The 13,102-nt window shown below is 35.8% G+C and overlaps 2 long non-coding RNA genes across 2 annotated transcripts; one reads left to right on the top strand and one right to left on the bottom strand.

The window, feature by feature from the left end:
* Window positions 1-3,608: 3,608 nt before the first annotated feature.
* On the bottom strand, window positions 3,609-5,313 carry LOC137244569 (uncharacterized). Its single transcript, XR_010951111.1, has 4 exons — window positions 5,092-5,313; window positions 4,961-5,032; window positions 4,516-4,907; window positions 3,609-4,451 (listed from the first exon to the last, which is right to left on the bottom strand). It is a non-coding gene; the product is annotated as an uncharacterized lncRNA (long non-coding RNA).
* A 365-nt stretch (window positions 5,314-5,678) lies between these two features.
* LOC137244570 (uncharacterized) lies at window positions 5,679-8,386 on the top strand. The gene is made up of 2 exons (XR_010951112.1): window positions 5,679-6,777; window positions 7,150-8,386. It is a non-coding gene; the product is annotated as an uncharacterized lncRNA (long non-coding RNA).
* The last annotated feature ends 4,716 nt before the right edge of the window (window positions 8,387-13,102 follow it).

The following is a 13,102-nucleotide window of genomic DNA, read 5'->3' on the forward strand; positions in this document are numbered from 1 at the left end:
TGTGATCGTTATGGATATGGGTATGGTTACGACTATGGCGTTAGGGTTAAAGGCCCGATTAATGGTGACTTATAACCATAAAGACATAACCAGATAAAACAGCTGATCGAACCTACCTTATGGAAATCAATGTAATCGATTAACGGTGCCATACCATAACGATAACGCCATAACCATACCATAGCCAACCAATTGAATTTTGGTTTCTTCCATATCCACAAACAGCTGATGGTTCATTCGCCTATTTTTTTTTTTGCCATTTTGTGTACATATGTCTATATGCTTTTTTGTTTTGGTAATTAAAAATTCTATTGTTTTGTTTATTTGAAAGACAAATTATTTTCGTTTCTTGTTTATGCAGATCATAATGGATGATTAATTGAATTTGTACGCGATTTCACATGCCTCTATGACAAGGCAAACCGGGATTTTAAGGACCCTAATAAAAAAAGTGCCGCTTGGAAGGACATAGCAGAGAATTTAGGTGTTTACCATCCACACCTAAATTCTGTGCTATGTAATAATGAATGATTTTATAATATATGCGTACTTAGGTATGATTAATCCCAATAGTGGCAGTAGCAGTATAGCGATGGGGAAATTTACGTGAGCGTTTCAGTAAAGAGATAAGAAGCAGTAAAAACACTTCAGGAAGTGGCGCGTCTGATGGAAGGCAGTGGGGTTTCTTAGAGAGTCTTCAGTTCTTAAGAGCCCACATTATACTTCGACCGTAAGTATAATGGAATTACTTATCATGTTTGATTATGAACAAATTTTCTATTACAACAGAATGCGGCAGAGCTCTCAAAATATAAACAGAAGTGGTGAAGGTGGCAAAAGTACACCCACCTTTTGCGAGTCACGCCCTGCAACTCCCACTTTACCTGAGCTGCTATCTATAAGTACGCAGTCCCCTCCTATTCCTCCAGCGTAGCCACCGTCACCTGCTTTATCTCAGTCGACTCCAATGCCACAACCGCAGTCTGAGCTATCAACGTCTCGCGGACGAAAAGGAACGGCAGTTTTGTGTGATGAATTGGACGCTGCCATAATGGAGACCGTTTAAACTTTTAGGGATGTATGTGCGCGTAGAGCTCGCCGTGAGAATTACAGTGCCGATATAAGTGCATTTGGCTCCATGATGTGCTTCGTCATATCGAGTTTGAAGAAGAAAAATCAGGCGGTGGTTATGCAACGGTGCACTGAGGTTGTCATGCAAGCTCAGATTGAGGAGAACGACGAAACAGAGATTGTGGAATACTTGTATGACAACCAGTAGGGTTATTGCCATTTTTATAATTTTAATTTTAAAACTAAAAGGCTGGCACTAAAAGCAGATAAGAAATGGGTAATTGTTTACTTTAGCTCACAACAACTAAAACACGTCCAAAAATGTGGGGAGGGGAGTCAGAAGCCGGGCCTTGACCTCGGGATCAATACGAAGGCGAACAAAAAAAACATTTTGCTTCTATCAAAAGGTGTTCAGAAAAAACCAAATAACCCCCGGTTGAGCCAAAATCGAGAGCCTGATCCAACGCCGGGTACGCGATCTAAATTATTTCTGCATAATTGTGTGTGTGTGTGTACAACAAAATCATCAAAAATACAGCCACAAGAAAATTTTAAACAGTTTTTGAAAATATCTATTGACTGGAATAAACTTTTTAATTTTCGCCTTTGGATTATTGATACCGAGGTCAAAACCCATGACCCGACACCTCTCCCAACATTTGTGGACGTGTTTTATCAGTTTGGAGCTAAAGTAAACAATTACCAAAAAAGGCAGGCATACAAATATATGTAAGTAAGAAGTTTTTGTATATCCACATTTTATACATATTTGTATGTCTCTTCTTTACGCTTTTTAACGCCAGCTTTGCAATAGCAAAACCTATCTTTTTAGTTTATAAAGAAATTGACTGATTTTTCTATTTAATTTCCTTTTAAGTTGTAATGAAATGTGAATACATCCCGTGACATATATTTAATATGTCAATACGAATGCGACCAAATATGCCACGGGATTGTTTAGTTGAGATTCCTAATGAAAGTACAAAATGTATGTATAAATAGATGTACAGTTTTGTTCATAAAAGTAGTAGCAAAAATTATTGCAACATTTTATCTGTTATTTGTTTCATTTATTTAATTTTACAAAAAACTTGAATATATTGTATAACGAAAACTATGTAAACCATTTTCAAAAATGTTTTCAAACAAATTAGAAAATTCAAGAAGTTTTTGTAAATCTTCATAAAAATTTCAAACTTTTTACTTGGATATTTTAGAAATTTTTTTAGCATGGAGTTTTGTAGGTTAATGAATTTTAGTCTAACAAAGTGCAATTTTGAAGTCTGCCAAAATTCGCAGAGATTTTTGAGACACTTCAAAATTACACTTTGTTAGACTAAAATTTATTAAGCTACTAAACTCCATACTCAAAAAATTTTTTTAATTCCAAGTAACAATTTTGAAACATTTATGAAGATTTTCAAAAACTTCTTGAATTTTCTAATTTGTTTGAAACCGTTTTTGAAATTGGTGTACATAGTTTTCGTTATACAATACATTCAAGTTTTTCTAAAATTAATAAAATTAAATAAAAGAAACAAATAACCGATAAAATGTTGCAAAAATTTTTGCCACTATTTTTGTATGTAGATATATTTGAGATTCCTAAGAAAGTACAAAATGTAGACTGAAAATCGAATTGTGATACATTAGTTTCTTTATTTATTAATATATTATATGTTGTATTGCATGTAACATGAAAGTTGACCTATCCTAATATAATAATACGTTAATTCGAGTACAAAATGGTGAATATTGAACTGTGATAATGTAACAAAGAAACACACATAAGAACTTAAATTTTTATAATAGTAGATATGTACACACCTGCTCATATTAATAGTGAAAATAGTTTTATTCGTTACATATATTGATGTACAGTTGCGAGCACTAAAATAGCAGTGAAAATTATTGATGTATTTTATCAGTCATTTTCTCCTTTTATTTATTTTCGTTAATGGTAGAAATAACTTCATCGAATTGTATAACCAAACACATGTAAATTTATTTCGAAAACATTTTCGGGAAAATGCAAAAATTCGAAAGGTGTTAAAAAATCTTCATGCAAATTTCAAACTTTTATTTAGAGTTTTCAGAATTTTTTTTAGTATGAAGTTTTTTAGTCCAATCAAATTTAGTATAACAAAGTGCATGTTTCAAGTCCCTCAAAATCGCATTGATTTTTGCCAATTTTTTTTCAAGGAGTGTTTTGGATTCGGTTCCATACAAAGAGTAAATATTTATATGGAAGAAAATCTAAAAAACTCTTTAAAAAAAATTGGCAAAAATCAATACGATTTTTGAGAGACTTCAAACATGCACTTTGTTATACTAAAATTGATTGGACTACAAAACTTCGTACTAAAAAAAATCCTGAAAACTCTAAATAAAAGTTTGAAATTTGCATGAAGATTTTTTAACACGGTTGAATTTTCGCATTTTCCCGAAAATTTTTTCGAAATTAGTTTACATGTGTTTGGTTATACAATTCATTGAAGTTATTTCTAAAATTAGCGAAAATAAATAAAAGAAAAAAATAGCGTTTATAATTCACACTGCTATTGTCGTGTTCACAGCTGTATGTGTTATTATTGATATTGATTTAAAATATAGCATAATCTATTACAAAAATCGTATATGTATATAATAGAGTTTCAAAGTTCACACAAATGCCAGAATAGATTTTTAGGTAATCTTTGAGTATGCAGCCTTGTTGCCCATTGGTTAGTAATAGCTTAAACATAGATTTTTTTTGATGCATTAGTGGATGAAAATTTAACATTTTTTAACTTGCACATTATTATAACAAAATTGAATAAGAAACAAAGTTGCATACAAGAGATTTTCTAAAAATTCTGCTCAAAAAGTTTCAAAGTTCGTGACGGATTTTTAAAGCTACATATATTTATTTATATGAACTAAATTTGCGTATTTATGAAAGTGCAAAAAATATGTATTTAAAATTTTTTTTGTTTTCCTTCAAAATATTTAATCTGAATTTTGCATTTTCCATTTCATACTAAATATTAGTATGTGTAAACACTAAAGTGCAAAACTAGAATAAGAATGCACAATACAAACTTTGTGCTATTATATAATGCTCTATTTAATATACATGAGGCAGAATTGCAATTTTTGATTTAGTGAAATTATTTGAACTAACTTTCTATATAAAAAACCATAATATATGTTTTAAAAATATATGAAGTATTGTTTCAGTATTGTTCTTTACTGTATGTATACAGAAAAAATTAAATAAATTATATTATTCTCTGTTAAAATAATTTGAAAAGCTTATGATTTTGTAGCAGCATTGTGTTTGTGCAGCACCAATAGTTGTTGCTTTGTTTTGTTGTGTATCCGCCTTCCGCCGAAATGATCTATAAGGAGGTAGTCCAAATGTAAAGTAACTTCTAGATAAGTGTATATAAGTTGGGTTCTTACCTCCTGAAATATATTACTCAATGTGATTTTGAAATGCTACTGCACCATCTGTCATAAAGTAGTTGGTAAGGTATTCCCGATACTCGTATGCCTTATTTTGACCCCTTCTTCGAAATGAGTGTACTGTCCGCAGCGGACCTCCAGAAGTTCTTAGTTCGTTCCTCCATTCTGCACTCGCCCCTTCTCCGTCAGTGTAGTTTTCTGGGCAATACCACCGACTAGTATCGTGGAACATAATGAAATTATGCAGCACTAAACATGCGAGTACGATTTTTTCTGCATTTCAGGATAAAACTCCATTGTAGTTTTCAATACTCTCCATCGCGCAGTCAAAATCCCAAATGCGTTTTCTATAACGCTGCGGGCCCGCGACAGCTGTAATTAAAAACTCGCTGTTCCCTTGTCGTATTCATTCCCGGATATGGTTTTATTTGAAGATACTTACTGTTAAATTCACGTCCTTGCACTCAAATATATATAAATCTTCCCCTATATGCATTGCTATATTTAATTAAAACTGTAAGAATACAGCAATCCTTATTAATTTGTTAAACTTGTAATATGTGGACAACTTACATTGTGGTACTTGTAGATATGGGGCTTTATTCACCACCTAATTGTTTCACTATGTAGATATGCACCCAATTTGTTGCAGTATTAATAAAAATACTATTAAAAATGTTTTCTTTTACTTTATTTTGATTAAAAATTACAAAATTTTGCAATCACTTTGCACAATAACTTTTTATAAACAAAACATTCCAAGCTCATGACAGCAATGGTCAGCGGTTTATGGTTATGGCACCATTAATCGATCACAATAGAGATGGTTATGGATATGGGTATGGTTACGACTATGGCGTTAGGCTTAAGGAAGTTTAATTTGGCTTTAAGGAAGTTTAATTTGGCTTTAATGGTGACTTATAACCATAAAGCCATAACCAGATAAAACAGCTGATCGAACACACCTTATGGAAATCAATGTAATCGATTAATGGTGCCATACCATAACGCTAACTCGATTACATTGATTTCCTTAAGGTAGGTTCGATCAGCTGTTTTATCTGGTTATGGCTTTATGGTTATAAGTCACCATTAATTCGCCCTTAAGGAAGTTTAATTTGGCTTTAAAATGCAAGAAACCTCAAGAAGAACGTGTCAGGGCGTGGGTCGTCCCCGCGTTGGGCTTCATGCAGACCTTGGCCCGCTCGGATGTATAGAGCCTCATATGTTAGGGTGGAGTACGCTGTTAAAACAGCAATATTGAAATACATTTTTTTTTGCTCGTTCAAAATATATGAACAAAAAAACCGAAAAGTTACCAGCGGGTCCCGCCTAAACCGGGGGTGGTATCCACAGCATGGTTGCACAGAACACCATTCTGCATTGGTGGCCGTCGGCCGCGCTTATAAAACAGCACCCTGGGTAGGTCCAACACCGGTTTGGAAACCAAAACTATATCCACGCAAAGCACTTATGTTGACCGTTTTTTTGTTGGGTACCCAACATAACAACAATCACATGAAAATCACCAACTTCCACTGCAAATATCTCCGGACAGAGATACAATTTTTATTTTTTTCGCCTTCGTGGCCATGTTCTCGAGATTAATACGCGTCGTGGAAACCTCTCTCGATATTTTTTTTTAGTAGCACATCAACATTTTAACATAATGAAAATTATAGAAATTGTGTTTACCAAAAAGGTAAACACGAGAAACGTCAAATGAAAATGTCCCAAAAAAACACCATGGTGAACTCACGTAAGTTCACAATGATGAAAAAAGCTTTAGGTTGAAGATTGCCAGATTGACGTGCATGATATGGTGAGAATAAGGACAGGGATAGATATAGGGTGGTTATGATTGCAATAGACAAAAGAAAGACCGTGGGAAACGGCATAAGGAAACGGTTCTTTTCAGCGGTTCGGATAGTATAAAAGGGGGTAACTGAAGGTGAACAAGAGGAAAGTAAAATATAGCAGCATATCGGGCTAAAGTGCGCGCTCCGCTTATAAAAAAAAAAAAAAACATTTGTGATTTTTGCGTGTGATAAAGTTTTAAAATTCCCTGTGCGCGAAGATCCAGAAAGGATCAGGTTAGTGCCGATAGCAATAATTTTTAAGTTTTGATAAGGCAAATTGCCTTCAATAAAAAAAAATCGGTTTCGGTCGATAATTTTTAAAGAAAAAGGACGACGCTGCATCCAACCATCAGGACAGGATTTCCTTGCTGCATAAGGAGGTGGAATATTTGTTTACCTGGTGAGTGTTTAAATTATGAAGATTTTTTATTATCATCTAGACTTTCGCGCCGTTTGGGGTTCACGCGACCTCAATTTTGACTTCGGTCACCAGCCTCTTCAATAAATCCGCAGGCACGGATTTTCCTGGGTGAAGATTTCCACTCAAGCAGTTTTTTTTGCGTAAACCCAAATTCTAAAAATTTAATATCTCTGCTTTTTTTTTTTGATTAAAATACTAAATTTTTGTGGATACTCATTTTATATTGCGAGTAGGTATGAGGGCAATATAATATGAATGTATGTGTGACATAAGGCGCGTGAACGCCAAATCGGTTTTTGGAGCCTTGATGAAAGAATTTAATTGGCGCTAATTGAGATTTAATTCTCGTAGTGGGAACCGGAGGTGGCCAGTGAAGCCTTTTTAAAGCGCCAGGGAATCACATCTTTTGCGAATCACATCTTTTGCGAATCACATTTTTTGCGAATCACATCTTTTGCGAATCACATTTTTTGCGAATCACATTTTTTGCGAATCACACTTATTACGAATCAAAATTTTTACAAATCACGAATTTTTACGAAAACTACGAATTTCTACGAATTCGGTATCAAATTTTACAAATGCAACAATTCTTTTTGCAACTTCAACATCAAAATTGTTACGAGTATCAACCATTTTTATAAAATCAACACCGTTTTTGTACAAAGTCCATATTATTCCTACATATTCGACGTCATTTTATACAAACTCAGCGTCATTGCCTACAAATCCGATACAATTCGATCTCCGATCTATCAAAACCCTACAACATTTTTTTCATCAAGTAAATCGTAATTGCATCTCATCACATTTTTTGGTATTGCAATTTCATCACCAATAAATCCTTTTATGTGCGTCTCGGAAAGCTGCGTCCAATTGGATTTGTTTATTCACCTAGCCATTTACCCTAACGTTGGAGCGACCTACCTCATTATAGCATTCAGCAAAAAAGTTCACCATAACGTAATTTGTACAAAAGCTTTTTATGGTAGATAGAAAATTAACAAACGAGTCAGGGTAGTCTAAGAATTGTTTTTTTTTTATCCCAAATTTTAAACTGTATGAAATATGAATTTTACATTGATGTGCATGGACATATATCCGAGTCACTATAAATCTTTTCCGTTTTAGTCTTAAACGTAATATTCGATTAAACCAAAATTTATAAAATTGTAAGGCGTCTATGAGTCACAAAACATACCAGAACGATTAATTAAGCTGTTTTTTTTGTCTTACCTTTTTTTTGCAGGGGGTATGAACCCTGCACCAATGTGCTCCCCAATCCCCACATAAAAGAGCTCTTTTAGGCAGGCATTAGGGTGTGTTTAAAACTACTTTTTTTATATAACTCCACTTGAGTAGATAAGAGTTTGGTGATTTTGGCGACAGAAAGACCCAGAAATATATTTGAACATTTGTCATACAGTTTTTTTTTATGGAATTTATGAGCACATTTTGATTCTTTTTAGGTTGATAATATTTATAGGCTTGTTTGCGCGTGTATAAATACTGTTTGTAATACGTTTATTTTTACTTTTATATGTTTGCACAAGGATACACATTTTTTTTTGCGAAGAAGGAACCCATATGTGTTAAATTAAAATTTACATATATGTATATATATAAATTAAGGTGTTTGAAGAAAAATATTATTGAATATAAACGAAGCTTGATTTTTTGTAAGGTTTTATTCCATTCGTGTATAGATTTTAAGATTATGTTTATTAAAAATGCGTTATTGAAGTGAAAAGAGAAGTAATATGGCTGGCTAATTTCTTTTGGGGCGGGATGTAAGGATGGAATGATGAGGAGGTAAGTGGGAGTATGGAGCATGGCATTAGGGTGACCGCAGAGTAGGTTGCACGATGCGAGCGGTCCAAGGTTGGGTGGGATTCCTGTTGTGCGGTGGGTAAGTGAACCCGAAGAGGTGAATGGAAGTTAATAAATATATGTGTGCGTCCGGTTCCAAGATGGCGGGTTGAGAACCACGGCCTGCCAAATGTACTGAGCTAGCTAGGGCCACCATCTGAAACCATAGCAACGTGTACGTGACATATATTTATAAATGGCGCCCAAACTAAAAACACATGAAGGGATCGCTATATTTCTTATAGCACCCGAGAAATAATTTTTTTTATAATTCAACAGAGCGCAGGAAAAGAAGCTTGAATTGGCGCCCTCGCAAGAAATCAAATATTCTTCTGTAACATCTAGTAGAAATACAAAGATATAATTATCTTTTTTTTTACTCAATTAAACTTGCACTTACAAATGTATTTAAGCTTTCAAAAAAAAAAAAAAAAAAAAAAAAAAAAACGTTCATTTGAAAAAAAAGGTATGGTGTAAGCGGGTATCTAAGCTAGTTAGGTGACTTGCTTGTCTATTTGTTACAAAGTTTAATTGCACCAGTAGTTAGGAGCAAGCCCACCATATCTGATACAATAACCAAACGGTGGCATAGACGCAAAACATGAGGGTGATCTATTAGCATCGACATTTTTACAACACAAAAGTTTATTTTAGATTTCAGTTTTTTGGTTTGTTTCTTTTATAGAGAGTTAGTGTCAGGAATATGGCTACAAATGTGGAAGCCAAAACATAGGTTTTGAGTTTTGTTGTTCCATAAGTAGTAGATTTTGTGACCACAACTACATTGCGATTGGTAGATGTTGTGAAGCATAAAATCGTTTCGTAATGTGTTTCGTTATTTAGTTTATCAGTGAGGATTCACCTACCTACCCACACAGGAACGAACAACTATGCTCCAGAACCCTAAGCCTCCTCAAGGAGTCAGGCCATCCGAACACCCGCCAACTCGTAATATTCTAAATTGTAAATTTTCTGTGTATACATTCTTTTATATCGGAGAGTTCTTATCTTAAATTTGGTATTGATTTTTTTTTGGAGTCAGTGTACAAAGGTTTGAGTTTTTTTGGTGTACGTGTTGCGTTAATACGTCAGTATAAGTTTATGAACATTCAGTTAACAAAGGATTTGACCCACGGATATACTATATGCATGCAATACCTACTTATATATATATTCATCAATACAAACACTTGTTTTTAATCGATATATATATATTTTGTATATAATTTTTTTTTTGTTGGGTGAGTTGTATGAAGCGCTAATACATGGGTGCGTGTTCGTAGACACTCAAGGTTTATAGCATTTAACATACATATATTTTGCTATGTCGTATATTCTCCTTTTTGAGATTACATCGAGATTACTTGGTTGCTTGATATTTTGGTTTACATAAATATTTTTTTTTATTATACCAATAGATATACATTTTTTCATAAGGTTCAGTACTTATAGGGTTGAACATACGCATATACAGATATCCTATCTTATAGTTTATATATATGAATATTTTTTGTATTAATACACGTTTTATTTTTTTTTTATATTACATGGGGTGTTAATATATGGGGTCGTATATGCGCATAGTCAATTCAGAGGGAATTTAACGTGCATCTACTGTCCTTAGATCGTATATTTTTTTCTTTTTTTGATACATCCAAATTTTTTTTCTCTATTTTATTACTAAAATAAATGGATTTTGCTTACTACTATTGGCGCTGATACGGTGGTGTGGGCTAGCCGAGATAAAATTTTTATAGGATCTAATATACATACATACATACGCAGCCATTTCGACTTATATACATGGTTTTTAAATTGGTTCATTACCAAAAAAAAAATTTTTTGTTTGTTTAATACGTGATATATATAATTTCGCATAGGGTTTTAACCCGCATATACATATATTTTATATTGATTTAAATTTTCTTTTATATAAATTTTCTTTTGATTTTTTTTAAAGCGCTAGTACGTGAAGGCGTGTCTATAGACACGCAAGGCTTATAGGATTTAACACACATTTCAGGTTTTATACTATAATTTTCTCTTTTAGGGTTACTTAAGGATTTTATATACATATATACATTTACAGTGTGTCTTTTTGGTGCCTCGTATACAAAGATTTTTTTTAAGTCCAAATTTTTTTTGAATCATTCGTATGAATCACTCGGCACCGGCCCATAATACACGAGCAAGAACAAAGATAGCCAACATGCCAGCAGAAGACGGAAACAAGCAAATGAATGAGGGTGATCCCGCATTCATCGATCTTTCAGATAGGTTCGTAGGTACGAAAAACAAAGGGGATGAAAATGTAGGCGGTAGTGGGCAAGGCGCACCACAAGGTAGTGTGCAAGCATTAACAACTAGTACGGGGACAATGCCCAAACAATATGGTCAAGCCCAGGTTACCCAATCGGTACTCATCCGGCCACCGTCTTTACCCTTTCCGCGCCCCCCTCCGGTTCACAATTTCGCAACTAATGTTACGGCCAGTAGGCCTATAACACCAAACATACGCGAAGAAGTAACCCCAATAATAAAAAGTATGATGGCAGAAACTCAACAAGCCCTTTTAGTCGAAATGCGTGCAGGCATGCAGGCGATGTTTGAAACTGTACGCAGTTCCAGTGTCGAAGTGGGAGCTGGCAGTCAGACAAATAGGCCACGAATACAGTATAAAAAAAGGAGGCATAACATTAGCAGCGAGTCAGCAGAATCGAGGCGTTCGATACCTGAAAACGAAAGAGTTAATGAAAACGTCAACAACAATCGTAATGCACATAATAATATTCCTGTTAGGTCGGCGGTAGGTCCATTACCGGCGTTCAATAATCGGGCGAATCAGCGTCCAATCCTAGGCCCTGCAGCACCGGACCATCGTTCTTCCTCACAAAGATCACCACCTGAGCCTCAATACAGAGCTGGTACCTACCGAGCTGAACTAAATATAGAAAAGTGGGGGATCAGTTACCAGGGTCACCGCGATTCCATGACCATAGAGGACTTTGTATTTAGGGTTGAGTATCTGAAAGAGCAGTATGGGTGTTCGTGGGCTGATATCATTAGAGACTTTCATCGGCTGCTAAGTGGAGAGGCTCGCGAATGGTACTGGTTGTACATCCGAACGAATCGCAACCTAGACTGGCCAAGGTTACAATTCGCGTTACAACGGCAGTTCGGATCTCAGCTAACGGATTTCGATCTAATGAGAGAGATCACGGAACGCAAACAAAAACCCGGAGAGACGATTGATGATTTTTTTCACGCTGTCGGCATACTGCGGTCGCGTCTAAGGAACCCCATACCCGAATACGAAATGGTTCGGCTCGTCAAAGGGAACTTGCGGGAATCGTTGGCCAAACTAGTATACCCCATTGCGGTCTACTCTATAGAGCAACTCCGTATGGAGTGTAAGGAAGTTGAAAGGTGTTTTCCTCGTAGGGATCGAGTTCCTCAAGGTGGATTCGTGCCTCGTTCATACCAAGTGAACGAAATAGTTGATACGTCGCCGGAAGAGCAGGAGTCCCCCGGAGATGAGGGTCAAGTCTCCGTGGAGGAGCTCCGTTATCAGCGCGTTACCAAACACCCGTCATCTCGTGACCAAGCAAGTCGTAAAAACCTGGTGTGTTGGAATTGCGGTGCAGAAGGACATGCATTCACCGATTGCATGTCACTTCAGAGGCGCATATTTTGTTTTAAGTGTGGGAAGGCGGACGTCATCACGCCGAAGTGTCCAATATGTAGCCTATCGGGAAACGCGAAACGGAACGCGATGACAGCGGGGGTATCGCGCTCCACACAATTCCCGCTAGAGTAGACGCGTCGACTAACACAGTAGATGAAGACCTCGTGAGAGGGGACCAACAGCAGATATCACGGATAAAACCAAAACTAACAAATTATACTATTAATAACAAAACAAATAACCCGGCTAGACTGTCCCTTGAAGAACGTATGAGGAGGTACAAGGAAGCCCGCGAAAGAATCTTTGCAGACGGCGTGTTATTAAGTCGTCGCAGGGTGTCACGCAAGATACTGAAGGCAAGGGATCGATTTCGAAACCGGAAGATGCTACGTCGAGCAGTTGTTGCCACTGTTAAAAGGGCAGACCGAGATGACCCACGGGTGTACGCGGACATCGAAATAAACGGTGTCCAAAAACGAGGGCTACTGGACACAGGTGCATCTGTTAGTCTATTAGGTAGAGGATGCCGTGAGTTAGTCGAGGAGTTAGGGGTACCTATCGAACGTTTCATTTCGAAGGTTACAACTGCAGGTGGTGGCGCACATACGGTATTAGGAAAGATAACTATACCTGTCAAATACAAAGATTTAGAGAATAAAATAACGTTTTACTTATGTCCATACCTGGAACAAAACATTTATCTCGGGATAGATTTCTGGCGCGTTTTCCAATTGGCCCCGAATGTCATAG

This window comes from Eurosta solidaginis, chromosome 3 (genome assembly GCF_040869045.1).
Source record: "Eurosta solidaginis isolate ZX-2024a chromosome 3, ASM4086904v1, whole genome shotgun sequence".
Taxonomy (NCBI): domain Eukaryota; kingdom Metazoa; phylum Arthropoda; class Insecta; order Diptera; family Tephritidae; genus Eurosta; species Eurosta solidaginis.